At 36.6% G+C, this 9,132-nt stretch overlaps 1 long non-coding RNA gene across 1 annotated transcript; it reads right to left on the minus strand.

Annotated features, from left to right (window-relative positions):
• Nucleotides 1-3,370: 3,370 nt before the first annotated feature.
• On the minus strand, nucleotides 3,371-8,642 carry LOC105459243. The gene is made up of 5 exons (XR_975655.1): nucleotides 8,485-8,642; nucleotides 5,575-5,667; nucleotides 5,231-5,417; nucleotides 4,932-5,097; nucleotides 3,371-4,512 (listed from the first exon to the last, which is right to left on the minus strand). It is a non-coding gene; the product is annotated as an uncharacterized LOC105459243 (long non-coding RNA).
• Nucleotides 8,643-9,132: the final 490 nt, after the last annotated feature.

Consider the following 9,132-nt stretch of genomic DNA (forward strand, 5'->3'; position numbering starts at 1 on the left):
GGTGCTCCGTCCACAATAGTTCGTCAGCATTCGCGGGCGCCGGGAGACCGCGGCGAAAGACATTTTCTTTCTCCTTCCTGTGAACGAAGTAAGGAGTCCCACAATCGCGCGATATTAGCGATGTAAAAGGTCCCGTTCGCTCCCCCTCCCCCCTCCCGCGGAAGTTTTCCATCGGAATGGGATCGTAGTCTGGCGAACGTTTCGCGTCGCATTTATGATCAGTCGTAAACGCGAGCGACCGCCAGAAGGGGTAGCGGTGCGTGATAACGTACGGATCTTTGGCGTGACCGTTGTATCTCATCGATCCTTCCTCCCACCTCTCTCTCTCTCTCTCCTCCGGAAACACGTCTTCCACTTCCGTTTTTACGCGACCCTTTCCATCTGTTATTACGTATACATTCGGTCTACCGTCAACTTCTGCTATGCTTAATGAACGGCACAAAAAGAAAGTTTCCAAAGGAGACAATGGGATCTTTCTGATGCCGCCCGCGCGACGGTCTGCCCCTCTTATCTTTCTCCAATAATTTTGTCAGCATTGGCTGTAGACGCCGTTGAAGAATAATTGCTTTACCTGCGGCGAAGTGACTAATGGTATGTAAGAGTGATCGACCTCTCGAACGTTAATGAGTCTGAAACTTGCGGTGCTATTACTTAGCGGAAAGGTACTTACAAGGTTGCTGAGAACTGCAATCGATCTTAGACTAATAGCTTGATTTATCCTCACTATTTATTCCTTTTTTTTTACATCTTCAGGGATACATAAACGATAATAAATTTACACTAGCAATAAGCCAAATTGCTTTCTATCGTTTCTTAACTTCCCGATATATAGGATACTTTTTAATAGCTTTCAGTTTTATTTAACCGCTTACTATATCTCGCGGTCGCTGTGAGGCTCGACGAATTAGCTACTCGACTTGCCAGGAGGTCAAAGGGGACCAACGGCGCATCCCCTCGCGAAACGACGAGGATCCATGGTTAATAACGTGGAGGGAGATAGGCTGAGGTAGTCGAAGTGAAATGGAATGTGAGAAAAGAGTGAGTAGATGGAGACCCCAATTATCCATGTAATCTCGACCAGCGAGACACAGTACCTCCGAGATATAAGTCGGTTTCCTTTTTGCTCGATGAGACAGGGTTAAATATAGGGAAGTCGTAGTCCGCTCGTCTCGTGGGATGTTCCAAAAGAGAGTTGTATTAATGTTAAGTCTTATCGAATCGCGCTGCCTCTCTCCTTTTTCATTGTACCTCTTCCGTTTCTCTCTCTCTCTCTCTCTCTCTCTCTCTCTCTCTCTCTCTCTCTCTTTCGCACTCTTTTCCATTTCTTCTTTTCTCTCGCGCCCCACTGTATCTTTTAGTATAACAGATCCCCGCCGGAAAAGTACCCTTTCTTCTCGACGAGACAAATCCGAGCTTTATCGATTTTCCGCTCCTGAGCATAATTCAACGTTAATTATCATAATGACTGCAATTAAAATCAAAGAGCTAGTAATGCTTTTGTGTATTATGCCCTCGAATCACATACGTGGATCCAAGAACTATTATAAATTCTAATACGACGAAATGTGTTATATACATATTATAGGCTGAGAAAAAGTTTTTTAACACTTATGATCAAAATAAAAAGTTCGTGAAAACACACTAAAACTATAACTGATAATTTCTTTACGTATCTACTATTATAATATTAAATTTAATATCTTTAATTCATGTTATAGCGCAATAAATTGTCACGATAACTAATTCTTAATTACATACATTTTTTATTCTTAAACTTATTACATGTTTATACTCTTATTTTGATTACTATGAATAATATGTAATACTGGTTATCAAATTTTATTGATTACATAAATATTCATTTCATGTAATAACAAACTAGAACAAGTTTCCTGCTATTACAATATAATGGAACAGGATCATGACACGGCATCATAACAAATTAATTTAAAATAGAATACGGTTAGGAATGTAGTATAAACATTGTATACATTCTTTACATAAAACAGTTAATATGAGCGTCATTGTTGTTACTACATTTCAAGCTTTTCGTTGATTTGTAAAATTATTCGTATAATAGTTTCATTTCATTATTACAGTTTATACGCATTGTAACGTAATGTAATGTAATACATATTATATTTGTATTATATATGTATATATATATATGCTTGTACACAGGTTGTATTTTACAGATCAATCACAATTCCTTTAACTTGAAAGTTCTTAGATCAGTTATAATAAAATTATATCATTAATTAGATTATATATTCTTATTTAATAAATTGAAAAATGAACCATTCTTATTATAATAAAATAATATTATATATTCATAAAAGATATATATGAGAATCACAATATGAGTATTAGAAAAGAGAGAAATACAATTTCTTTTATAGCAGAAAACAAATGTATGAACTTTTACTTATTTATTATTATCTGCGTTTTGTAACAAAAAGACGCACCGTTCTTTTTATTACAAATTGAGAGATTATGGTATTGTATTTTTCAAACGTAAGAAGAATTATGTATGGCAATGCAAATGAGAGTACCGTTTTACAACGTAACTGATGTATACTTCAGCGAATGTGACAGTAAACGCAATGCAGGATACGTAATTATGCAGTTGTGTCTCCTAAGGGCGTGAAGAAGGTAGATGACATTCATTAAAGATTAAAAAAGATGGCCGTTAGAGGGAGCAGAGATTAAACCATGTAACTCTTCAAAGACTCCAAGTTACTTTGGCCTCATGATTTTAATTGCACGCGGAAATGAGAAACGAAGAAGAATTGGATAGAGAGGGAGTGAGAGCGGACGGTATTGTAGCTCACAGAGAAAGAGAGATTCGCCGAGAAAAATACCTTTATTTATCGCGCTTAAGAGAAAAAGAATAGTCAAGTAAGTAAACAAGCGGAAAAACAGAATTAATAAGTTATAACAGAGAAGCACAAAGTGCAAGAAATAGCGTACGTATAAAAGTAAAATGTCATATTATTGTCTAAAAATATTGTTACTAATAATCCATTACAACTAAAAAATTTAATTATTGCAATATTTACTATATCATTAAATATCTACTATATTATATTAATCCAAGAATGCCATAATTTATTATTATTTTAATCAAGTTATTAATTACTGTACATTATACATTTTTTTTCAATACACGGAAAGAACGATTTTGTTGAAAGACCTAAAAATTTTGCTAAAAACAGATCTGAAAATAATTTTTTATTGAATCATCAAAATAATTTGTTGGAATGTTAAAACTGATAAGTATTGCTGTAAAACGTTTTGATATTCTAGCAATCGTTTTGACTTTCGCACAAAATAATTTTGATTATTGAACAAAAATTATTTTCAGATCTGGATTCAGCAAAATTGTTCTTTCCGTGTAGAAATGTAAAATAAATCGATAACAATCAATAACAGAATCTCAATAATGACGAAAATACCGTCGATAATAAATATTTCTTTAAATATGCATCAATTATAATTAGTATAAGATCTTTCGTAAATACTAATACTAATACTATTACTACACAGTGCTAAATATTGTACATCATGCAGTAAAATATTAAATTCTGTACCTATGCTAAATATTATACACCATGCAGTAAAATATTAAATTCTGTACCTATGAGATCTACGAGCCAATCCCAACTTGCGGCAAGCGACTCACAATGCGTTCTAGAATATCATTTCTCTTGCACGAAGCATTCAAATAATAGCGAGTTGCCGCGCCATAAACTCTTGCCGCTATGTGTTTCGTTACATCTCGCCGCATCTCGTTCATCACCGAGCGTATGCCTACCCCGCCTAAACACGGGAAGAAATTTTCCACGTGCACGTACGTGCGAAATTAGCTCCTACGTTAAGTCGATCCGGAATTAGTCACCCGCAGCGACAACGATTGAGCTGTTTCCATCCCCGACGAAAGCGCCGTAATTAAGCTTTTCGTTGGGAGGACAAACATTTGGTCTCGTTGTGCTTAAAGCATCGATGTTCCGTGCCGAAAGCATCGATTGTATCGTTGAGTCGACCAAGAAAACGGACGTAAATAGCGAGGCGATGCAAAAGGTTCTCAAACGCGATTATCCGGTGAGACAAATCCGGCGATTGATCGGTCGAATCGAATTTATAATTCGGATGAACGGAACAGAAACTTATTGCTAAACGCAAATAGATAGACATGTATGTACGCGGGAAGGAAAAAGCGAGGAGAAAAACGGAAGACAGACGCGTTTCTTTTCCACGCGATGCGAGCTCGTCAAAGTGCCAAATCCCCGCGGGTAGAGAGACCAAAGTCCCGTATATGCTGCGAATGGAGTCGATCAATGGGAACAACGCGTCGTGTTCGCCGACGACTTCGTCGACGACGTGATCGGGTCCTCCTTGGCGCACTCCGCTTCCCTCTGCCACCGTGTCCTCTCGAAATCGGCTGTCTCCTTGCGACGACGCTGGCGGAAGGGAGCCTCTCACTTGACTTGCATATCCGCAGACTACCTACGACTTTATACAACTCCTATGTCAATACATATATACCTCTGATTCTGCGACGATTCTGTCGCCGCTGATATATCTATTTAGATTCAATGTGCGCGAAGTGTGCTGTCGCTTTGAAATTTTGTAGTCAGTCGCGATAGATAATATATTTATTACGAAATCCATTTAATTTATATATTTTTTACGAAATCCATTTAATTTCGGCCGATAATTTCGGAGACCATCTGATCTCATAAAATTAAGTCTAATGAAATCTTATTATGAATATACGTATTATGTATAAACGTAAAAAAAAAATAGCTTGATACAAATTTTCCAATTAATTAGATTGATTGCTCCTACAAATTGTCATACAAATCAAACGTGCACTATAAAATCTCGTATTTCGTGATTAGTCAGTAATCAATTATCAATCGTGAACGTACTCGTTATACTACGTCCGTCCTCCGGTTGAATGATGTCTGCTACGTCGACCAAAACACAAAGTGCACGTTCCCTTGCTTTCAGGGCGATTCCAAAGGAGCACCGTGCTTCAGACAGAAACGAAACTTCGTGGTCTTCAAAATCGTGCTTCCCACGGCTGACATAGAGCTGACGAAGAGAACGTGTTCTGGTGAGTAATGTGCTCGATATTGCGATGTACTATCGTGCTATCAGATTCGAGTCATACTATTTAACGATCAATCACAAAAATGCTTGAAGATACGAAAATACTTGTGCATACATGCAAAATAAATTTTTTTTCATCTGTATTTATTTCTTCGAACTAATAGCGCACCCTGTTTCCGCATTCACGCTATAGCTATGCTCCCTTTCGCAATGGTTTCTCGGTGTTTTTACTTTCTTCTTACTTTCCAATACCGCGCGTGGCATGTTTCCGCGTTCTCAAGAGCGAAACGTCTTTCCCTTATCTGAAAAAGCGACTTCGTTATTCCGTCTAAGACCGGTGAAGGACACTGTATACGCAAAACGTAATTCCCCGAGAAAATGGAGGGGGGGGGAGGAGGAAAAGTGCCGAAAAGTGAGACGAGGGATGCGGAGAAATTCCAGACTGTAGCATTTACGTACCTTACTTATGGATCTCGTCTTCGACAATATGGTTTAGGAATTTAAGTGCACTCCGCACTGAAACTCGCCACTCATGAATGTCGGTCGGCACAGCTAAGGGAAATGCAAATTGTTATGTAAAACACAATTTTCAGAGAGCCCTCGTTCACATTGCGTTTTACATTAACTCGAGAGTGGCTTTGGAAAACTTTTACTATAGTTAAAAAGACCCTACAATGTTAGAATTACGTAACAGAATGTTCAGTATGATATTATTATATGCCTATCATTACGTTATTACGCTGCTTTCATGTTATATTTAGAAAGAGAAAGGGAAAGAAAGGGGAGAGAGAAACAGAGAAATTATAAACATTCGATATTTAGAGAATTATATGGATAAATATAAATATGGCTCATATGTCACATGAATACACGCTAATGCTATACCTGTTCGTCTGAATTAATTTTATTGTTTTGTATGAGAAGCGTCACACGTATTAATACACACATTAATAGTTTTCAATAAACTTGTTTACCGGTAAAGTATTTTTACCTTTCTTTTGTCAAATTAAAATCTGATATTATTATTTATGATATGACATCATCAACAAAGTATTTATACATGTTATTTCAAAATTGTTTCGAGTATTATGTTCATTAATCTGTAAGACCCCAAATAATAAAATCTATTAAATATCAAACTATCTATAATTGGATATTATTAACGCATATATTGATTAATTGGATATTATGGAATGCAAGTAGCATTTGTTTTATTATGTGCCGCATATAATTGCAATTAACAAGAAAATTAATACGACAAAAAATAATATGTATTTGAAACTAAATAGAGAATAATAAATAATTAAAAATAATTAAAAATTTATTTTAGGATTAATGTATAAGATCTACGCAATAATTCGATTTTTTATACAGTCAATATGATATACAATTGGAACAAGTATCTCACGTTTAATTATAGCTTGAAACATAGAAGTATTATATGTATATAGATTATAGATAGATGAAGGTATAATTAAATGTAATTCTATTGTACTATATATTTTTGTCAAAATAAAATATTAAGATCTTGAATATCGGAATTTTGAAGGAAACTGCGCGTTGATGTCGAATCGTAATTACAATTTTAATTGGATTCAACCTGGTTCACGAGCAAGATGTTCTCAAGGAGATGAAAGTTGACGTAAATTTGCTGTGGCACGCGGATACATAAAATATAATGGACTTCAAATATACGATGAGATGCACTCTGTAATATTGGAAACAGTAGAACTTTGGAGAGCTACGTGACAATCCTTATATTTATACATTACTTCGAAGTACGCGATATAGATAGTTTGCAGATGGAATAAGAAACAGTGTATCTGATTTCAAATCCGATCAATATATCTCTTCATCTCATCTTTGATAAACTACTGCACGAAGTACCGGTATTTTGTACGCACTAAACTTGAAAGAATATAGAAATATACGCATAAACACATATAGATATTGAAATCATCAAATCTTACAATTTCCGTCTCTTTACATAGATCCTTGCGTTCCTCTCTCCTACAGAGATCTTATTTCAATATTGCACACATCACTTTTTCTGTCGCATCGTAAATAAATTCGCTTTATACTTTCGTTTCTCTAATTAACCGGCACAGATTAAGAAAACACGTGGCCACGTAGCGGCCGCGCGAATCCGTTGCCTCGGAAAAATCGTCTTCCGAGGAAAATAACGATGCAAACTCAGTAGATGCACATAGCAAGTAGCCGTACCGTTCTACCACGAGAGGAAAGCTCACTCTCTTGGCTCAGACGGCTCAGAGGGCTCACCGGACCATTGTAAGAGCAACGAACCGACCAAACCGGGGGTAAAGACGCCAGGCGCCTACTTGCTACTGCGATCCCACCAATCATTTGTGCATTCAAGCAGCTACCCGGAAACCCAGTGGTTCCCCGTCGGTCCGCACGACCGATCTAATTCACCCGGGCGGAGCAATCGAGCGATATTATTATTTCGGTGCCGTCGCCGGAACATCGGGTCGACGCTTCGAGGAATGTAATCATTGGCTTGGGTGCTTTCTGCTTGAGACGAGAATGCGTGCCGTCGGCAAACAGAAAGCTACGGCGGTGCCGAGTTGGTATTTTAGTCTTGCAGCGAGCGTCGCGTCGGTGAGCTGATACCGAATTTCGGAAAATCGAGAAGATCGGTGAAACTCCTGAATCTCTTATGAAAAACATGTCCGCGCGACGCGAGAAAGAAAATGTAAGTGAAGAATACTCTGAGAACACAGATAATTAATTTGCCTTACTCCGAGCTATACTGTATGAAAACAATATCTTAATTTATTACTTGTAAAAAGCAATACATTATTTTAGCATGCATGTTACATGTATAAAACATGGATTTTACAACCGACGGCCGATATTATTTTAACAATATTTATGAAAAAATAAAAAGATAGAAATCTGGAAATTTGATTTGTTGTATGTGTACGATCATGATAATTGTATGTTCGCTTCTCCGAATGTTTATTTTAATTATTACACATGTTTGATAGTTGCGTATGCATCGCGCGGAATAAAATTCACAAAAAACATGAAACATGGGCTTGGATCGAGCTTTATTTACGATGGCGAGAAATTGGCGAAAAAATCTGTCTTATAATAGCTGTTATAATAGCTTTTCCGTTCAAGAATTGTAACACCATATTTGAACAGAAGTGTCGCCGTAATGTATTTAAGGTGCAAAACTTGATTAATTCTCATGCATGTTATTCATCACAAATATTTCGACGTACCTTCGTGTTACGTTTGTAATTTGAATTTCCTTGCTGCTGTTCATGCCAAGTCGCGAGTTACAAGAATACACAACCATATGACACTTGAACCTGACATATGTACGCGCATAACTAGACTTACACAATCCTATGACGTGCCGTGTGTATAATGCACGCGAAGAGAAAGGCCAAGATGACGAATGAGGCGAGGTGAAGAATTGCAATCTTTCAGCAAGTAATGCATCACGCTGTAATAATTCATCGGAATAGCAAGCAAGATGCGGTGCGACCTCATTGCTTTAATGCTGGAAAACGCAATGTTATTCACTGATCAGTTACCGCTACTATTATCCAGAAGAGATTGCCATAGAAATGATTATTTATATATACGATTTGGGATAATTTTCAGATTTTAATGCACAATTTCTTTTATAAATTATTTCGTATTATTTTGTCACTTTAATATTTGAACTTAACAGACAAGAAGAATATTTAATATCATTTTAGTAAAAATTAAAAGAATAACATTTATAACAATCATTTTTTAAACATATTTAAAAGGCCTAACGTACAAGCACTTCCTCAATTTAGAATAATTGTCTTAACACAGAAATAATTAGAAATAAACTTCTTAATCATAATATTCTTCTTCGTCGTAACTCGCAATAATTTTGTTGCGAGAACTGCTCACGGCGCTTCGCGTTCATTTATTCCCGCAAAACCGGCCTCTCGCTACATATTTTTATCGCAACATTTTCCATTTGCTTTCATTCACTCTTCGCGTAATTAA

Source organism: Wasmannia auropunctata, unplaced genomic scaffold, assembly GCF_000956235.1.
Source record: "Wasmannia auropunctata unplaced genomic scaffold, wasmannia.A_1.0 LD334200.1, whole genome shotgun sequence".
Classification (NCBI taxonomy): Eukaryota; Metazoa; Arthropoda; class Insecta; order Hymenoptera; family Formicidae; genus Wasmannia; species Wasmannia auropunctata.